This window comes from Triturus cristatus, chromosome 7 (genome assembly GCF_964204655.1).
Source record: "Triturus cristatus chromosome 7, aTriCri1.1, whole genome shotgun sequence".
NCBI lineage: Eukaryota > Metazoa > Chordata > Amphibia > Caudata > Salamandridae > Triturus > Triturus cristatus.
The window spans coordinates 1,286,198,648-1,286,215,674 of NC_140590.1; the positions used below are offsets into that span (position 1 = coordinate 1,286,198,648).

The 17,027-nt window shown below is 46.0% G+C and overlaps 1 protein-coding gene and 1 long non-coding RNA gene across 2 annotated transcripts in view; one reads left to right on the forward strand and one right to left on the reverse strand.

Annotated features, from left to right (window-relative positions):
• The window catches only part of LOC146811895 (sulfotransferase 1 family member D1-like), a 266,881-nt gene that overhangs the window by 134,264 nt on the left and 115,590 nt on the right, over nt 1-17,027 (reverse strand). The window lies entirely within an intron of this gene.
• Nucleotides 1-17,027, forward strand: part of LOC146811896 (uncharacterized) — a 166,063-nt gene that overhangs the window by 60,295 nt on the left and 88,741 nt on the right. Inside the window, exon 2 of the long non-coding RNA XR_014966796.1 lies at nt 2,512-2,555. This is a non-coding gene — a long non-coding RNA (uncharacterized LOC146811896). The remainder of the gene's footprint in view (nt 1-2,511; nt 2,556-17,027) is intronic.

Here is a 17,027-nt window from a genome sequence, read left to right on the forward strand (position 1 = left end):
CTAAATCCACAAGCTTTGTGCTAACGGTAATTATTAACACACCCTAAGACATAAAATGTTCTAATTTTTGGGTGATCCCATGTTTTACTTTAAGCATTGATTCACAAAACGATAAATCGGAGTGATTGGAAATGAATGCAGATGCCAAAAATGAGCCCTCTAGTGGGCAGCATTATTCCACTTTCTAATCTGTGGACTGTCCCGATTTCAACAGTAGATTTAACCAAGTCCCAATTGTAGAGGGGGTTTGTTATATGTATATAAATTAAATAAAGAAAAGAAGAGTCAGCATCATTTACTCTCCGATAAATGTCATTAAAGGTGGCAGTGTAATTCTTCATCTTGATTATGGCCATATGGGCTCAAAGTCCGAAAATTCATGATGTGTTTGGATTCCTTTTGTCTCATTACCAGCTCACGATCTCCTCCTCTTTTGTTTGGTCCAACACTTTCAATGCCATAGAACTTTAGGGTTTTCCAATCCCCTTTGAAATGAAATGAAATGAAATGAAAATTAGATTTATAAAGCGCTACAGCTGCCCTGAGGCGTCCAGGCGCCTTTGTGTTCCTTCTCCATGTGTCTTGCTATCGCGTTGCTGCGATCAGAATTAATTGTGGCACGAACATGCTCCAAAATTCGTAGTTTGAGTTCTTTTTTTGTGCTTCCAATGTATTTCTTGGAACAAGGGCATTCAAGGGCATACACAACAAACTGAGTTTTACAGTTGATTAGTTGTTCAATTTTCCATGTCTTTTTGTTTGCCATTGGCAGTTCTTTCGTTGTTTTGGCGATGCAACAAACTTTGCATCCTGCGCATTTATAAAATCCTTTTGGTCTGCCCCATGGTTCTGGTTTTTTATGTTCCTGAAAATGACTGTGTATCAATTTGTCCTTTAGGTTTTTTGCCCTGCGATACGTCACATTGGGATGGTCTCCCACAATTTGGGATATTATGGGGTCCATATGGAGAATGTGCCAGTTCTTTTTCATAATCCTTAAAATTGAGTTGTTGGCAGTTGAGTGGGTGGTGATGAAACGTATTTTTTCAGATTCCTCTTGAGGCGATTGTGGTTTATCCATCAATAAATCCGTTCTATTGATCTTAATGGCACGGTTGGAGGCAGTTTGTATCCATGCTGGACTATATTTTCTATTTAAAAACCTAGTTGTAGACCGTTTCTTTTGTTCTTGCCAATCGCTTTCATTGGAACAGATTCTTTTAATCCGGAGAAATTCTCCATACGGGATATTTTGTAGGAGGCAGAGTTGATGGAAGCTCTGAGCATGTAAAACCGCATTTGTTGCGGTGCTTTTACGGTGAAGAGTAGTGTGAAGTACATTATCTTTTACAAAGATCTCAGTGTCCAAAAAAACAACCCTCGAATCACTGATTGTATAGGTGAAATGTAAACCAAAGTTGGAATTGTTCAAAATTTCAAAATACTTGGCAAATTCTTCATTTGTTCCTTCCCAAATTAGCAGCAAGTCGTCTATGTATCTTAGCCATGCTATGGTTTTTTGCTCAAGAGTGCGTGCAAGTATGCGTGGCGTGTGCCATCCCTGGACACGTGTTTCGAGGTAGTTGCCTTCAGGGACCATTTTCATTGGGGGAACACGACTGGTAGGTGTAGAAGTGTGCGACCAATCTGATGTAACTTTATATTCAGGCTCCCTTGAGCCGGTGGAGTCGACGGACTCATGGTTACGCACCTGCGCGCTAAGAGAGGTACTAGACCTGATTATGTTTTTAGCAGCTTACACAGCAACCCCACTCTCATTTTCCTACTCCCTGCTGACGAGAGGCAACTACCTCGAAACACGTGTTCAGGGATGGCACACGCCACGCATACTTGCACGCACTCTTGAGCATAGGTGTATCCGCCGACGCTGACCTTCAGGGACCATTTTCATTGGGGGAACACGACTGGTAGGTGTAGCAGTGTGCGACCAATCTGATGTAACTTTATATTCAGGCTCCCTTGAGCCGGTGGAGTCGACGGACTCATGGTTACGCACCTGCGCGCTAAGAGAGGTACTAGACCTGATTATGTTTTTAGCAGCTTACACAGCAACCCCACTCTCATTTTCCTACTCCCTGCTGACTAGAGGCAACTACCTCGAAACACGTGTCCAGGGATGGCACACGCCACGCATACTTGCACGCACTCTTGAGCATAGGTGTATCCGCCGACGCTGACCTTCAGGGACCATTTTCATTGGGGGAACACGACTGGTAGGTGTAGCAGTGTGCAACCAATCTGATGTAATCTGTATAAGGTAGATCGCGGGCTCCCAAGCTCTATACCCAGTCTACTGCAATCACACCGCTTCCCTCCCTGGAATCTGAGGCACTTGATCGACCCATTAAAATAGTAGTAGTAATCTCTGCGACAACAAAGCTTAAGCCTATGAAATCCCCAGGCCCGGATGGGTTCAGTTCAATTTTTTACAACAGGTTTGCCCTGAACTAGCGTCCCTTCTGACCCACCTTTTTTTTTACCCCTTTGCAGAAACTGGAACGCTGACTGAATCTATGCTACAAGCCACTATATCGGTAAGTCCCGAAGCCCGGCAAAGACCCTCAGCAATGCAGCTCTTATTGGCCGATCTCTTTGCATAATGTGGATGCCAACCTATTTTCTGGCATCCTGGCACTCCGCCTTGGTCCTTTGATGCCGGGCTTGGTCGACCGGGACCAGGCTTAATTTGTCCCCTCGTGACAGTGCAGCGTCAGTGCCGCGACAACACCAAACGTATGTGTAACCTCATTGATAGGGTCCAGCATTCCTGTGAGGAGGCCCTCCTACTGGCTATAGATGATGATAAGGCATTTGATAGAGTGCACTGGCCTTATCTATTTGTGTTTTGTGAGCTGGATAAACAGTATTTACAGCACCGTCCGGGTTAACGGTGTGAGTTCGGCAGCTTCTGTTTGGAGTGGGGCACAAGACAGGGTTGCCCGCTTTCCCCGCTCCTCTTCTCTTTGTACATGGAAACCCTCACCCAGCAGCTGAGAGATGACACCAACGTTGGTAGGCAAAAAGTTTGGAGCTGACCATCACTTGATTAGTCTCTACGCAGACGTATTATATTTTCAGTCGCACAGCCCCTTTCCTCCCTCCCTGCCATTATTGCAGAGCTGGACGTGTTTGGGTCTGTATCAGGCTTCAAAATAAACCTGCTGAATTTGCAAATCTTAAACCTTACCATCCAACCAGATACGGAGCAAAGCTTACGCTTACGCTACGCCTTTTAAAGGGTAGAAGCTGAGCTTCCATACCTGGGAATAGTGCTTGCCCGGAACCTCTCAAACAGTACGTACCGATTATTCAAAACTCAAGGCCTCTGTTCACGAGGACCTGGACAGGTGGGGGCGCCCGCCCTTGTCATGGCTTGGCAGGATAGTCGCAGTGAAGATGAACGTGCTACCCAGGGCCCTTTTCATTGTCCAGATGCTCCCTCTCTTCCCTCCCCCAGGGTAATTGAGCTAACTTCAATGAGACATAGATCGCTTCATATGGGAAGGGATGAAGCCTAGATTGCAAAAACAACTGCTTTGGTCACTGAACGAACTGTTCGCTGGATTTTTGTGTACCTAATTAGTCGTAGACGAATAGTTTATGCCCAATCATGAAATAGATGCTTTTACATTCTTTATTGCTTGACATTAACCAGGTATAAATGTTTTACGATAAGCTCTTTGATCTTTGATTTACGTATCATGCTGTACTATGCTTTTTATGTGAAAATTGTTAGGCTTTTTATGTGAAAATTGTTAAGGTTTTTATTAACTAAACAATAAATTCTTACTTACCCTGTGCATGTTTGGAACAAGGGGTCCCATTGGTACCCCCACAGGCCCCAACCGGAGCCCTCTGGGTGATTCGGAAAGACTGTTGGAATCTGAAATTGTAATCAGTCAGCAGCCCATTGAGCTGTACGATTCGGCTCCGACCAACTCTCCGAATGGCGGTCGGTACCGATTTGGAATGACCGACCAGTTACATTCTATCGTAATCGGTTGGTCGGAAATGTTTCCGAGTCGGTCGGAAACATGGGTTCCGACACGGGTTAGGAAGTTCTGAATGCCATTTGGAGCCTTGCGACAAACTTAATGAGGCCCTAAGTGTAGTTTGGATTCCCTAGGCCTGTAATCTCGAAAGGAAGAGTAAACAGTTTTATGCCTGCAGTCAGACACCGTGTTACTGGCTAATCTCCAAAAAATACATATAATCTGAAAATAAGTGAGGCTTCAAAATTTGTCAATGATCACAATCCAGTAATCCTGTCCATGTGGAATGCCAACATGGATATTCAATTTGTAGCAGACAATTCTATTGCTCTAGCTCGATATGTCACTTCATATAAAACAAAGTAAAAAAAGATAGAGATTATGGATAAATGGGAATAAATAGCAGCAAAGAAGTCTTTCCCTAAAATGCTTTGCAGTTTGATTTTAAAAATGCTCTCACACAGGGAAATTGGATCTTTTGAAAGTTGTGACAGACTTAATTCTTCCAGCTTATAAGGGAAGTCCAAAGCAATAATTGGGGCTAGTTTAAGCCTGACATCAACACAAAAACATGTGTTTAGACCTTTTCCTGAAATTGAGTATTTCGCTAAATTTGACCCAGATAGTACTGAGCTTCATAAAACAAATAAGATGGACACTCATTATCCTAACTGAAGTGTCCATCTAAAAAACATGTTTTTGTATGAAGCACTGCAGTACTTTCCATACAGAAATAACCTAGATGGGAACATTGAGCAAGGGAAGTTTGGGGTGACTGGCTGTAACAGATGTTTAGTGAGACATGCCACACCAAGTCTCATTAACCATTGTTCAAAGAACAGAAAAAAGAAAATTATTTTACATGGCTCTCTTGCAACGATTTAAACCTTGGCATTCAGAGAATAAATTGCTAGTAGATTATGACTGCTATGAAGATGCTTTCAATGCAGTCAAAGATAGCAGGCAAAGTGAAGTGTTTCCCACATATCAGAAAATGTTAAAGGAGGAAATCCAACAGGAGATAACAATTGCTATAGAAGTTGCAAAGGACAGCTCACAAGACAGCCAGAGCTCAGGGCCTAATAGTCAAGATCCCCTTGGCCAGTCTATCATTGAAAATGAGGCGTCCATAGCTATGAATGAAATTGAAAATGGTATGGGCAGACTGAAGGGTGAGCGCATTGATTTAGAAAGTTTGATCTTACAACTAAATGAAGAACACCTGAAGATTTTTCAGCAGATTGCAATATTTGTAAAGCATGGACTGCTATGTGATCAGTCTGAATGTATTTGCAAAACATTCAAGCCTACACTCTCTCTGTTACTGGTCAGGCAGAGACAGGGGAAATGTTTTCTGATTAAAGTGCTCTCTGAATTTGTTCAGGGAAAAACTAGGTCTGATATTTCATGTGTTGTGGCTGCTCCTACTGGACTAGCTGCTCACAACACTAAAAGAATCACATTGGACAGACTAATTATGTTGCCTGTGGAAACTGTGCCAACAAACTAGAATATCTAAAGTTATCTGATGATGCTTGTCATGAGGTGTCCAGAGTTCTCAAGGAATTTAACATTCTGATTATGGATGAAGTTAGCTTGGTATGAAACCTTATGTTAGCTTTTATTCATTTGAGGATGCAAAAGGTCCTCAGAACTGACTATGATATTTTGTTTGGAGGTAAACAGGTCATAGTTTTTGGTGACTTTTTACAGTTGACTTCAGTCAAAGGTAAATCAGTTTTTAAAAAGCCTTGCACATAAAGATACTAAAAAGTAATCTGTCAGTATTGGAAATGTTACCATCTGGTTAAAATTACAGTATGCAGAGTCAACAGAAAATCATGAGACAGGCAGCAGAGTATGACAAAATATTAAAAGACATCAGAATAGGTAAATTTTGCAAAGAAGCTAAAAAAAGCTTTTGCTTCTTACATGGTTACATCTCTATTCCAACACAAGATGTCACCAGCTTCTATAGTACAACATATTATGAGAAGTCAGAAACAGATTGTGTGTCTAATGCCAACATTCAATGAGTGCGCACAATTTAACTTAGAAATGCTTCATTTGGAGAAACAGGAAATAGTGACTCTTAACAGTAAAGACAAAATGGAACACCAAGGTTTATACTTACCACTTTGCCAATCAGCGGTAAAGAAACTGGAATTTCTAGAGAAAACTGTTTCACATACTGCTGCGTTAGAGAAGAATCTAAACCTCTGTAAAATTTGCAGAACAATTTTGCAACTAAATCTGAATTTTGAGGAGGGATTAGTGAATGGTTCAATGGAAAATGTGATATACGTCATTACATATCCCAACAGAACAGAGTATATTTATATGAAAAGCTAAGTTTCCTCTATGTTTGACCTATGCTGTCACCATTCACACATGTCAAGGATTAAGTTTGGATGCAACTATGATGAATAAAAGTCCTGCCCCTTATTCTGCATTGTTGCCCCGTCCTCTTGTGTTCCTATACTACTCAATCTTCCACCGTACATACTGCCCCTCTCTCCCCCCTCATCATTCCCTTCTCCCGATTCCCGCCGCTGCTGACCCGCGGCCCCTCCCCCGTTTCCCGCCTCCCAGCTGAGGGTCCCTCCCCTCCCCTACAAAATGCTGAAGGTGCACCTAAGGCAAGCCCGTCTGCGCTTGTACGCGTCCCGACCGTGGCCAGCGCTAGGAACCCTGGCTCCCCAGAACCCCACCGATACGACATGTCCACGCTACTCACACACAACCCCGGAAGACACCCAGACTGCCAGAACTCCTCACTGACCACTACCCACGGACTGTTCTCCTGTAGACACTGCCATCTCTCCTTCACCATCTAAAGCGCCTTCGCGCTCACCACAGGCCCACGGGACGCCCGGGACACCAAAGACCTGACGTGCATCCTCCTCAATGTGCGCTCCCTCCACAGACATGCCGTAGAGATCGGGAATCTGATCGACTCCCTTGCGCCTGACTTCGCCTTTGTAAGGAATCTGAGGTCTTTCTGCAGGAGCGTCCGGAATCAGTAGAGTATGCCTCAATCCTCCCCTGTGGTTCTCCGACTCTATCAAACACTAGAGTAACGGATGACTCAACAGGGAAACAAAACAAGGGAAGGAGGGGGGTCCGGTTTATGGATGGGTGAAGAGGTCTTCGAGACTTGGCAACACTCCGCTGTAACATAAAGAATGGGTTAACCAAAACAACATACAGCCCCCTTATCTCTTCAGGAAATATTGTCTGTATATTTGCCTACCAAGCACAGTTACTTCTGCTGTGAATCAGGATGGGGCAGCACTCTGCAAGGCTTAGGCACATCGAATGTCGACCAGGATTAAAAGATGACTTCACGCTGGAACATTCTATCGCACAGGCAGTAGACAGTTAATACTACTTCTACCCCAATGTATGTATGTCCCTCTTCCCAGTTTGCTAAACTCACATGTTCTTCGTAAAGGTTCTCCTAAGAAGAGTGGAGTTGTTGTGTGGTTAGTGTTGCAGTATGTTGTACTCCTAAGAAAGAAACATAACAATTCACTTCCCCCTCTTAACCATCCAAAGGAGAGCAAATGAAAGCAGCGCCCCGCGCTGTTACCGTTTTCGTTCTGCTGGTGCTGATAAGACTGAGGCACGGTGGTTCACGCTAGCTATCCCTTATTCTTAGGGGGGCGACAGAACCAAGCTAGCAGTAGATTGCCAGGAGACAGCGCAGAAAAAAGGGCTACCCCTACTCTACTTCAACCTCCAATCAACTGGACACATAAGCATAGGAACGACTAATGTCAAACTAAGAAAAAACCAGACTATAGGAGAGATAGGGGTGCTGCCTACAATCCGGTAACGAACACACAAAACAGGGGACCAAACAAGGAACTGGGATAAGGGGGAAATTCTGCCTCGTTAGAATGGCACAGATACACTCACTCAGGTGATGAGGACGTGAGTGGCTTCACGATGCTGCAGGCAATTCGTAACAACGGCGAAACCCGGAGATGAAAGACTGGAGACACCGGGGAGACTCTGCAGCTCAAAGCACAAGAGCAACGGACTGAAAACGGCGTCACAAACACCTACAATAACGCCGGTGAACTTGAGCTCTCTACTCGTTAGAGAAACAATCCAGGGCAACAACGACTCCGGGACGGGAACAGGAAGTATCGTAACGGAAGTCAGGCAAACGAAGTCAAAGACGGAAACCGGGCTTGGAGCTAGAACGCTAAGCGCGTTCGTTCCAGTTTCGAGTCCTTATATACTGGACCTGCGCACCCGTCCGTCCGCCAGGCATGACAGCCTTCTTCACGGAAACCTGGACAAACACCACCTCCTGTCCCGACATCGCCGCCGCCATCCCCGACGGGTACAAGATCCAGAGGAAGGACCGCCCGCTCCGCCCAGGAGGAGGACTCACCATTGCAAACAAGTCCTCCCTCTGACTCTCCACATCAAGCACGAGTGACCCCCTATCCAACACAGAACACCTCCACTTCCAGATCCAGACCTCCCCCAGGACCATGCTCCACGGCACCCTAGCCTACAGACCCCTGGGCCCCGCGGCCCTGCCTCAATGGACATCACCGACCTCGTCGAACCGCACGCCATCACCTCCATGGACTACATCCTACTCGGAGACCTTAATTTCCACCTCGACATCCGCAACGACCCCGACTCCACTGCCCTCCTAGACACCCTCGCCAACCTCGGACTGAAACAACTCGTCAACACCGCCACGCACAGAGCAGGACACACACTCGACCCCACCTTCACAGGAGGGTCGAACATCCGGTTCAGCCACACCACCCAGCCCCCCTGGACCGACCACCACTGCGTACACTTCACCTTCAGAGCCATGCCCGCCACGAAGGAACTGGAGCAAAATCACAGAGAAGCACCTCAACTCCACCCTCCTCATAGACTGCCCTCTACCACGATCGATGCCAACTCTGCAGCCAAAGAACTCCATCGGTGGATCGCCAGATGCGCCAACAAGATCGGCCCCCCTCCGTAACCCTACCAAACAACACCCCCTGAGGGCCACCTGGTTCACCACCGAACTCCAAGTCACCAGGCGCACCCACAGACGCCTCGAGAAAATATGGCGTAACCGGAAAACCACGGAAGATCGAAACAACCATAGGAGCGCCCTAAAGGAATACCACCAGCTCATAAGGGACACCAAACGGACCTTAATCAAGAACAAACTCGACACCAACCCAATGAACGCCAGAGAACTCTTCAACATGATACAGCAATTCATCAAACCCCCCAGCAAGGCCACTGACGTCACACCATCCCAGGAACTTTGCAACAAGCTCAGCACCTACTTCCATGAGAAGATCAAGACCCTCTACGACCACTTTAGCAACCAGACACTGTTCACCACCCGTCCCCCTCCGGTGAACACCAACCGACCATCACCACCTGGACCCCCGCAACGGTGGATCTCATCACCATGACCATTATGAAAACCAGATCTGGGGAACCCACTGACCCCTGCCCACCTCACAACTACCAGAAGGCCGCCACCTTCATCGCCCCCAAACTAGGACGGACAATCAACGCCTCCCTCCAAGCCGGCACAGTCCCTGCCGACTGGAAGAAGGCAGAAGTCAAGCCCCTCCTCTAGAAGCCCAAGGCCAACCCCACGGACCTGAAGAACTACTGGCCCATCTCCCTGCTCCCGTTTGCTGCCAAAGTCGCAGAGAGAGTCGTAAATACCCAGCTGACCGCATTCATCGAGGAGCAGTCCATCCTTGACGCCCCCCAGTCCGGATTTCGCAGCAGCCACAGCACCGAGACCACCCTCCTTGCAGTCACTGACGACATCCACATGCTACTAGACCAGGGACGCACTGCAGCACTCATCCTACTAGACACCGTCTCACACCACACCCTCGCAGCCAGTCTGCACGACGCCGGGATACAAGGAACCTCCCTCAACTGGATCCACTCTTTTCTCTCCGGCCGAACCCAGAGGATCAGACTCCCCCCCCCCCCCCCCTTTCATCTCCGAACCTACAGAGATCAAGTGAGGAGTACCACAGGGATCATCTCTCAGCCCCACACTCTTCAACATCTACATGGCCCCCCTCGCCACCATCGTCAGACAGAATGGGCTCAACATAGTATCTTACGCTGAAGACACCCAACTCATCCTCTTCCTCATGAAGGATCCCAAAGACATCAGGCTCAGCTTCCAGGAAGGAATGAAGGACGTCGCTACATGGATGAAGGAAAGCTGCCTGAAGCTCAACACAGAGAAGACTAAGGTCCTCATCCTGAGACCCACGACCTCTACCTGGGATGACACGTGGTGGCCCTCCACCCTCGGGGACCCTCCCACCCCGACAGACCTCGCCCAGAACCTCAGCATCATCCTCGACTCCTACCTCACCATGACACGCCAGATCAACGCCGTTGCCTCCACCAGCTTCAACTGCCTCCGCATCCTCCGAAAGACCTTCAAATGGATTCCCCTTGAACACAGAAAAGCCGTCACCCACGCGCTCATAACCAACAGACTGGACTATGGAAACGCCCTCAACACCGGCATCAACAGGACCCTGCTACACAAGCTCCTAACCATCCAGAATGCAGCAGCCAGGCTCGTCCTCGGGACCCCACAACACGAACGCATGACGCAACACCTTCGAGACCTACACTGGCTCCCAGTCGAGAAGAGAATAACCTACAAGCTTCTCACCCACACGTACAAATCCCTCCACAACATCGGACCCAAATACCTCCATGATAGTCAGTTTCCATGCACTCAAAAGAACTCTCTGATCGGCAGACCTCCCCCTAGCAGAGACACCCCGCATCCGCAGAAGCAGAACAGGAGGAAGGGTCTTCTCCTACCTCGCAGCCAAAACCTGGAACGAACTCCCAGTCAACATCAGGCGATCCCCCAACCTGCAGATCTTCAGGAAGGACCTCAAGACCTTGCTCTTCGACTGATCCAGAGCTGTCTCCCCCCCCCCCCCCCATCACCTTGAGACCCTGACAGGGGTGAGTAGCGCGGTATTTAAACCCCTGATTGATGCACAGGAGTTTTTAATGGTGCTGCTAAATATGTTAGAAAATGAGGGAATTGCAATAAATGATTTCTATACAACAAACTATTCATGGAACCATGAATATGCAAACTGTCCCTATAAAGGCAGAAGAGACATGCAATCTGGTACTGTAAGGTACACAAATCACTCTGATTGAATGTCGGTGTTGTAGCGTCCTCCCTAGCCCGGCTATTCACCAATGACCACACCACACACCAAGCTTAGCATAACACATCTTTATTCTTCAGTGTGTAACCGCGAACCCAACATTCTAAACCTGTATTCAATTCACTAAGCTTTAATGCATACGTCACAGTTCTACAGAGTCCATCAGGAGCCACAAAACATCTGTCATTGCATACTTACATGAAACTACATCTCCCCCTTTGTTAAATAAAACAGTTTTTTACAAATATATACATACAATTAGAATTCTTCAATGAGTCTTCGTGGTGCGTGGATCACACATCCCGACTGTGTCTGCGGAAACTGGGGACTGGCAGTACAAATGTCCATGACTGGCGTTGATGATGGAGAGACAGCAGCAGTCAGGGGTTCTTACCTTGTTTTTTCAGACCCAGTCTCTACAATGACATCAGTGCCTTAATGAGCAATGAACGACACGTCAGAAATGCAAGGAATCTTGTGTAATGGACTTTCAAGGATGCTTGGCAGTCACCATGAGTCCTTTGCCGGTCACAGCATGAAATGGTTCAGCATCGAAAGGAGCATCAGACCTTTGCTTTCTATGCTGATGAACTCAATCTCTACTGAAGGTTATATTTTGTGGATGTCGACGATTATCTGCATGGGCTTTCATTTTCCTCTTTTTGCCCAAGCCTTAAATGCGTGTTTCTTCCACGGTATTTGCTCTTCTGTTGGTCCATTGAGGTGACTTGGTCATCATGGCTCTCCATAACATTAAGGTTGCAGTGCTTTCACTTGTGGTTGAGTGAGGAGTCGAGCAGTAAGCTTAAAGAGTAAAATTTAGAACAGCTTTAAGGTCAAGCTTTTGCTCGTACCACATGCTGGAAAGCTTTCTTTTGAGTACTCTTTAAACATTCGACAAGGCCAATGATCTGGGGTCATAGAGGGGTACTCTTTTGATGCTTCACATTAAGATGACTGAGAAAGTATTTGAATTCTCGACTGTTGAAAGGTGGGCTGCTGTCAGATTTAAAAATCGCAGAAATACCCAGGTAGCAAAGATTCTGTCTAGTCTCTCAATGACACATTTTTGAGTGATAGATGAGAGATCTTCGAACAATGAAAATGGAGAATATTCATCAACGATCACGATTAGGTGATGTTTTTTGGCAAGAGGACTGAAGATGTCCACTGTAACTCTTTCCCATGCACACATTGGCAACTCTAACATGCTTAATGGGTGTTTAGTAGCTTTCAAAGACAGGCAGATGACAGATCTTTAATTATTTTTCAACCTGTGGAAACCAGTCTCGGTCTCGGAGAGCTCTTTTAGTGGCAACAATTCCACAATGTCCTTCATTAGCCACATTAATTATCTGTTTATGCAGACTCTCCGGAATGGCAGTTCTCTTCCCTCTTAGAATACTACCGTCCTGAGTAATGGACAGTTCGTCTATGGCATTCTTAAACTTTTGATATTCACTGTCACTAGTAAGATATCATGGGGAACATGGCGGCCGCTGACTGAACGGCCGCGTGTGCTCCTCTCCGGGCTTCGGGTTTTCGGGCTGTAATGGTCTGTTTTTGAGGCAAAATTAATTTATCCTGGTAATCCCCCGTATCGGTCTTCAAAATATGGTCTGGTACCCTGCAAACAGGAACCCTTGTTATTACTTACCGGAGCCTGTTTTCCTGATGACTCCTCCGGCTGCTGCGACGTCGGACTTGGGGCGGATAGTCTGTTTTCGACTTCCCGATTCCGGCTCCAGTGTGTGTGGTGGGTTGGACGCCGCGGAGGCTGAGCTGTGCTTGAGCCCCCGGTGAGGAGGAGCAACCGTGGAGTCGTTGAACGCCCGAGTTGGAGGTGGGGAAACGCGGCGGATGTACTGAGACGGAGCGGGCGGCTCCCTGTACCGTCGTGTCCCAGTCCTGATGGTGCTTTTGGTCCGGATTTTCCTTGTTTTACTGCGGAACAGGTAGAGAGGATTGGGACAGGGTGCTGGAGGGGCTGGCGAGGATATCCGGCTGGAGGGAGTGCGGTGTGCTTCCTAGAAGATTCCTGGCCATTCGGTTTGTCGGTGGGAGAAACATCCCCGAGTGTAGAAGGGATTATCTTAGATACATTTAAGAACAAACTACCCCTGCTCGTTCCCAGCAATACAGACCGCAATAGGAACAGTACATCGGAAAAAGCAGAGGGGGTTATTCTAGGAGAAATTCTCCCCGAATGTATGGAGACTAGGTTCCCTGTGCAAGAGGGTGCTTCTCCCCCTAAACTTACCAGATACTCATTAAGGGCTAGGGCGGCACATTTAGTCTCTAATAAATTGATCACCCACTCTATTTTCCCAGAGAGAGTCCCCCCCCCCCCCCCCCAGTGGCGGAGATCAACATCTTGACCAGGAAGGAGAAACAGATCAAGCAGGAGGGGATTTTTGGGCCTCAAAGGCACCGGTTACTTTCCCAAAACCTCACAGGGGTAAGGTGAAACTAAAATGAAATTGGTGGGTACTAAAGTAAGAACTACACCCTCATTGAAATCCTACTATCAGGATATGTCTCAGACGTCTACAAAAATGAACCCCGACCTCAATTACAAACCTCTGTTAGCCCTAAAGTGCTACCTTTACCAGAGTCCACTGTGTCCCATTTGCCCGTTTCCGCTCCCTCCTCCTCCCCCTTCCCCCCGAAAGGGTCAATATTGGAGGCTATTGACTGTAAGCAGAGCAGTATACACAGGGAAAATGTTCTATCGGAGCCAAAAGGATTAGTTAATTTGGCAGAATGTACTGAAAATTTAGAAGTACATCCAGCTATTACCCTTGTTAACAAGTACTCCATTTTGGATCAGCCGAAAGAGGATGATTAGGGGCTCATCCAGCTACAGGGAACGCAATAAGTTCAAGGCCGGGAGGAAGGGAATGGAATGGACAAGCAAGAACTATTAGAGCAATTAATAGGGGAACAAAATAAAGGAAAGGTAAAAGGACAACCGGAGGATCCGAGTTGTTCCATTAGCCAGTACATCAAAGTCTCAACTCCCCTTCCTATGGAAATAAAGGCCGCTCCAATTCCAAGCTCTCACTCGTTGGCTGATATCCTCTTGGCACTGAAAGACGAAATGGTAAATAGATTTACAGTTTCTGAGGCAAACCAAGCTCACCTAGCGAATAGATTCTTGGTCTCCGAGGCAAATCAGGCTGCCATTCGATCTTCGTGTGAGTTGCTGGCCCAGAAATTGGAACTAGTAACCGCAAGGACAGATGCAATTGAGGAGGAAATTCCCAAGATTAATAAAGTAATGGAGGCCACCACAGCACAATTGGAAAAAATATCTATCCAGAATAAAGATCTTAAAGATGACCTTCAGAGGTTAGAGAACCATTCAAGAAAAAATCATTTGAAAATTTTGAACATTCCTGAAGCAATAGAGGGAGACCATATCAAGAGTTTTCTGATCTCCTTATTGAAGCGCACTGTATTAAAAGATCACACTGGTATAGATTTAAGCTATGAAATCCAGAGAGTTCATAGAGACCCATTCAAAAGAAATCCGGGTCGGTTGAAACCCCGAAAAATTTTGGTCAACTTCTTATCCTATTCAGTGAAAGAACAGATTTTATCTGCTCCTCTAAAGGAAGGTGCTATCCCCTCGCCATTTGAAGACCAGTCTTCTTTTTCCTTTTTTATAAGATCAGACATTTCCCATATAACAGCGGAAAGGCAATGGGAACTGGGGAAAAGACTATCGGAATTGAATGGGTTGGGGGCGAAGGCTCAACTAAGGTTTCCAGCTACATTGCGGGTTATGTGGAATAATCACATGTACATGATTCGCTCATCACAAGTAGTTGACACCTTAATTGCAAAAATTCAGCACGACAAACAGGGAGCTCCGTGAGGGGGAAGGGTAGGAACTCATTGTGATGCCTCAGTTTAGTCAAGCTGTTAGTTAATGAACAATGTTGCCCGGAGAGGGGAATAGCCTAAACAGGCATTTGCCTTTTGGAAGGTAGGGTTCCTCAGGGCATAAGGGGGTTAGGGGATCACGAGAGGTTAGGGAGGGAAGGGGGGGAGGGAGGGCGGGGGAGTAGTGGGGCACAGGGTGGCAGGAAAAATGGTTAAAAAAAATTTGCATCTCACCAACTATTTCGATCAAATTGTAACTATTACATGTTAACTAGAGAATCCATCTCGGAAGGATAAAAGAAAAGGGGGGTAGTAAGATCCAAGTTATTTCATGGAACATAAATGGTTTAAGATGTCCCAGAAGACAAAGATTGATTTTTAAATATCTAGAGATGTTACCAGTTCAGGTTTGCTTATTGCAGGAAACTCACCTAAACCAAGAAGAGTCTAGGAGTATTTTCTCCAAACTCCCGTGGATACAATCTTTTTGCCACTCTCAACAAACAATGAACTGCCGTGGGGTGGCAATTTTGGTCAGGAGGGGACTTTCCTGTGAAATAAAATCTGTCTTAACAGACCAAACAGGAAGATGGATTATCGCCCAGTTGGATTTTGGAGAGGAAAAGTTGACCTGTTCTTCCTTCTACGGCCCCAACGTGGACGATCCCTCCTTCCTGGTTAAATTACAGGATAATCTTATCTCAGTATCTCCCCCCCCTTATCGTGGGAGGTGATTTCAATGTGCGGCTTGACCCGGTCAAGGATAGGTCTAATTAGTCATACCATAGGCTCTCCAAGATCTCGAAGGGTCCTGAAAAACCTCTTACTAAATATTAACTTGGTGGACGTATGGAGATCTAAGATGGGTAGTGCGCAGGGCTTTACTTTTCATAGTAAAAAGTATCATCATTCAGCCAGGATAGATTATGTCCTGATAAATAAAGAGGCCCTGGACAGTATCCTTAATATCTCCATTCCTCCAAGTCATCTTTCAGACCATGCACCTCTACTCTTGCAATATTCTATGAGTAATCAATGTCCGCAATCAAGGTGGACCCTGAATAGAGCATTCTTGTCAGATTCAGGGATTTTTCAGGATATCAAAGAGGCTACTACTGAATTTTTTGCTTTTAATATAGGCTCCGCCTCAATAGATCCGGTCTGGGAGGCATATAAAGCTAATTTGAGAAGGGTGCTAGGTAGTCAAATAGTAATTAAAAATAAAAAAAAGATTCGGGAATTACAGTCATTAGAGTTAAGAATATCTGCCCTTGAAAAAGAAAGGAATCTCATTAATCAAGAAAAATTCGGACAAACTAGAAAAGGAACTCGAGAATGCTAGACAGAATCTTAGGATATTTTTAGATGGAAAATGTAAGGCCCAGTGGCAGGCACGGAATATGGAGAACTTCGAATATGGGGAAAGAGCCGGAGCATTATTGGCCTGGAAAGCTAGGTTAGATCGGGCAAAAAATGATATAAACGAACTTATCATAGATAGCGAGGGTACTAAATCAAGTAAGCATGAAGAAATGCAGGATTGCCTTCGGTCTCTTTTCTCAAAGCTGTATAGTGAGGACATAACTCCTTCTACAGAAGCAATTAGTTTATGGTTAAGGGATAAGTCCTTACCCGTGTTAACTGAAGCCGCTAAAGATCTGTTAGAAGCGCCTATCTCTATTGAGGAGATAAGGGTTCAAATTAAGAGGGCAAAAAATAAAAAAGCGGCCGGTCTTGACTCTCTCCCTAATGAAGTCTATAAATTGTTAGTAAATGTACTCTTGCCTATTCTCCACACACTTTTTAACTCAGTCTATAGCACCCCCGGGGTGGTCCTGTGGTAAATATTTCATTACCGGTACTATTTTTTATGCGGTAAAGTCTATCAAGAATAACTCAGTAAATATAA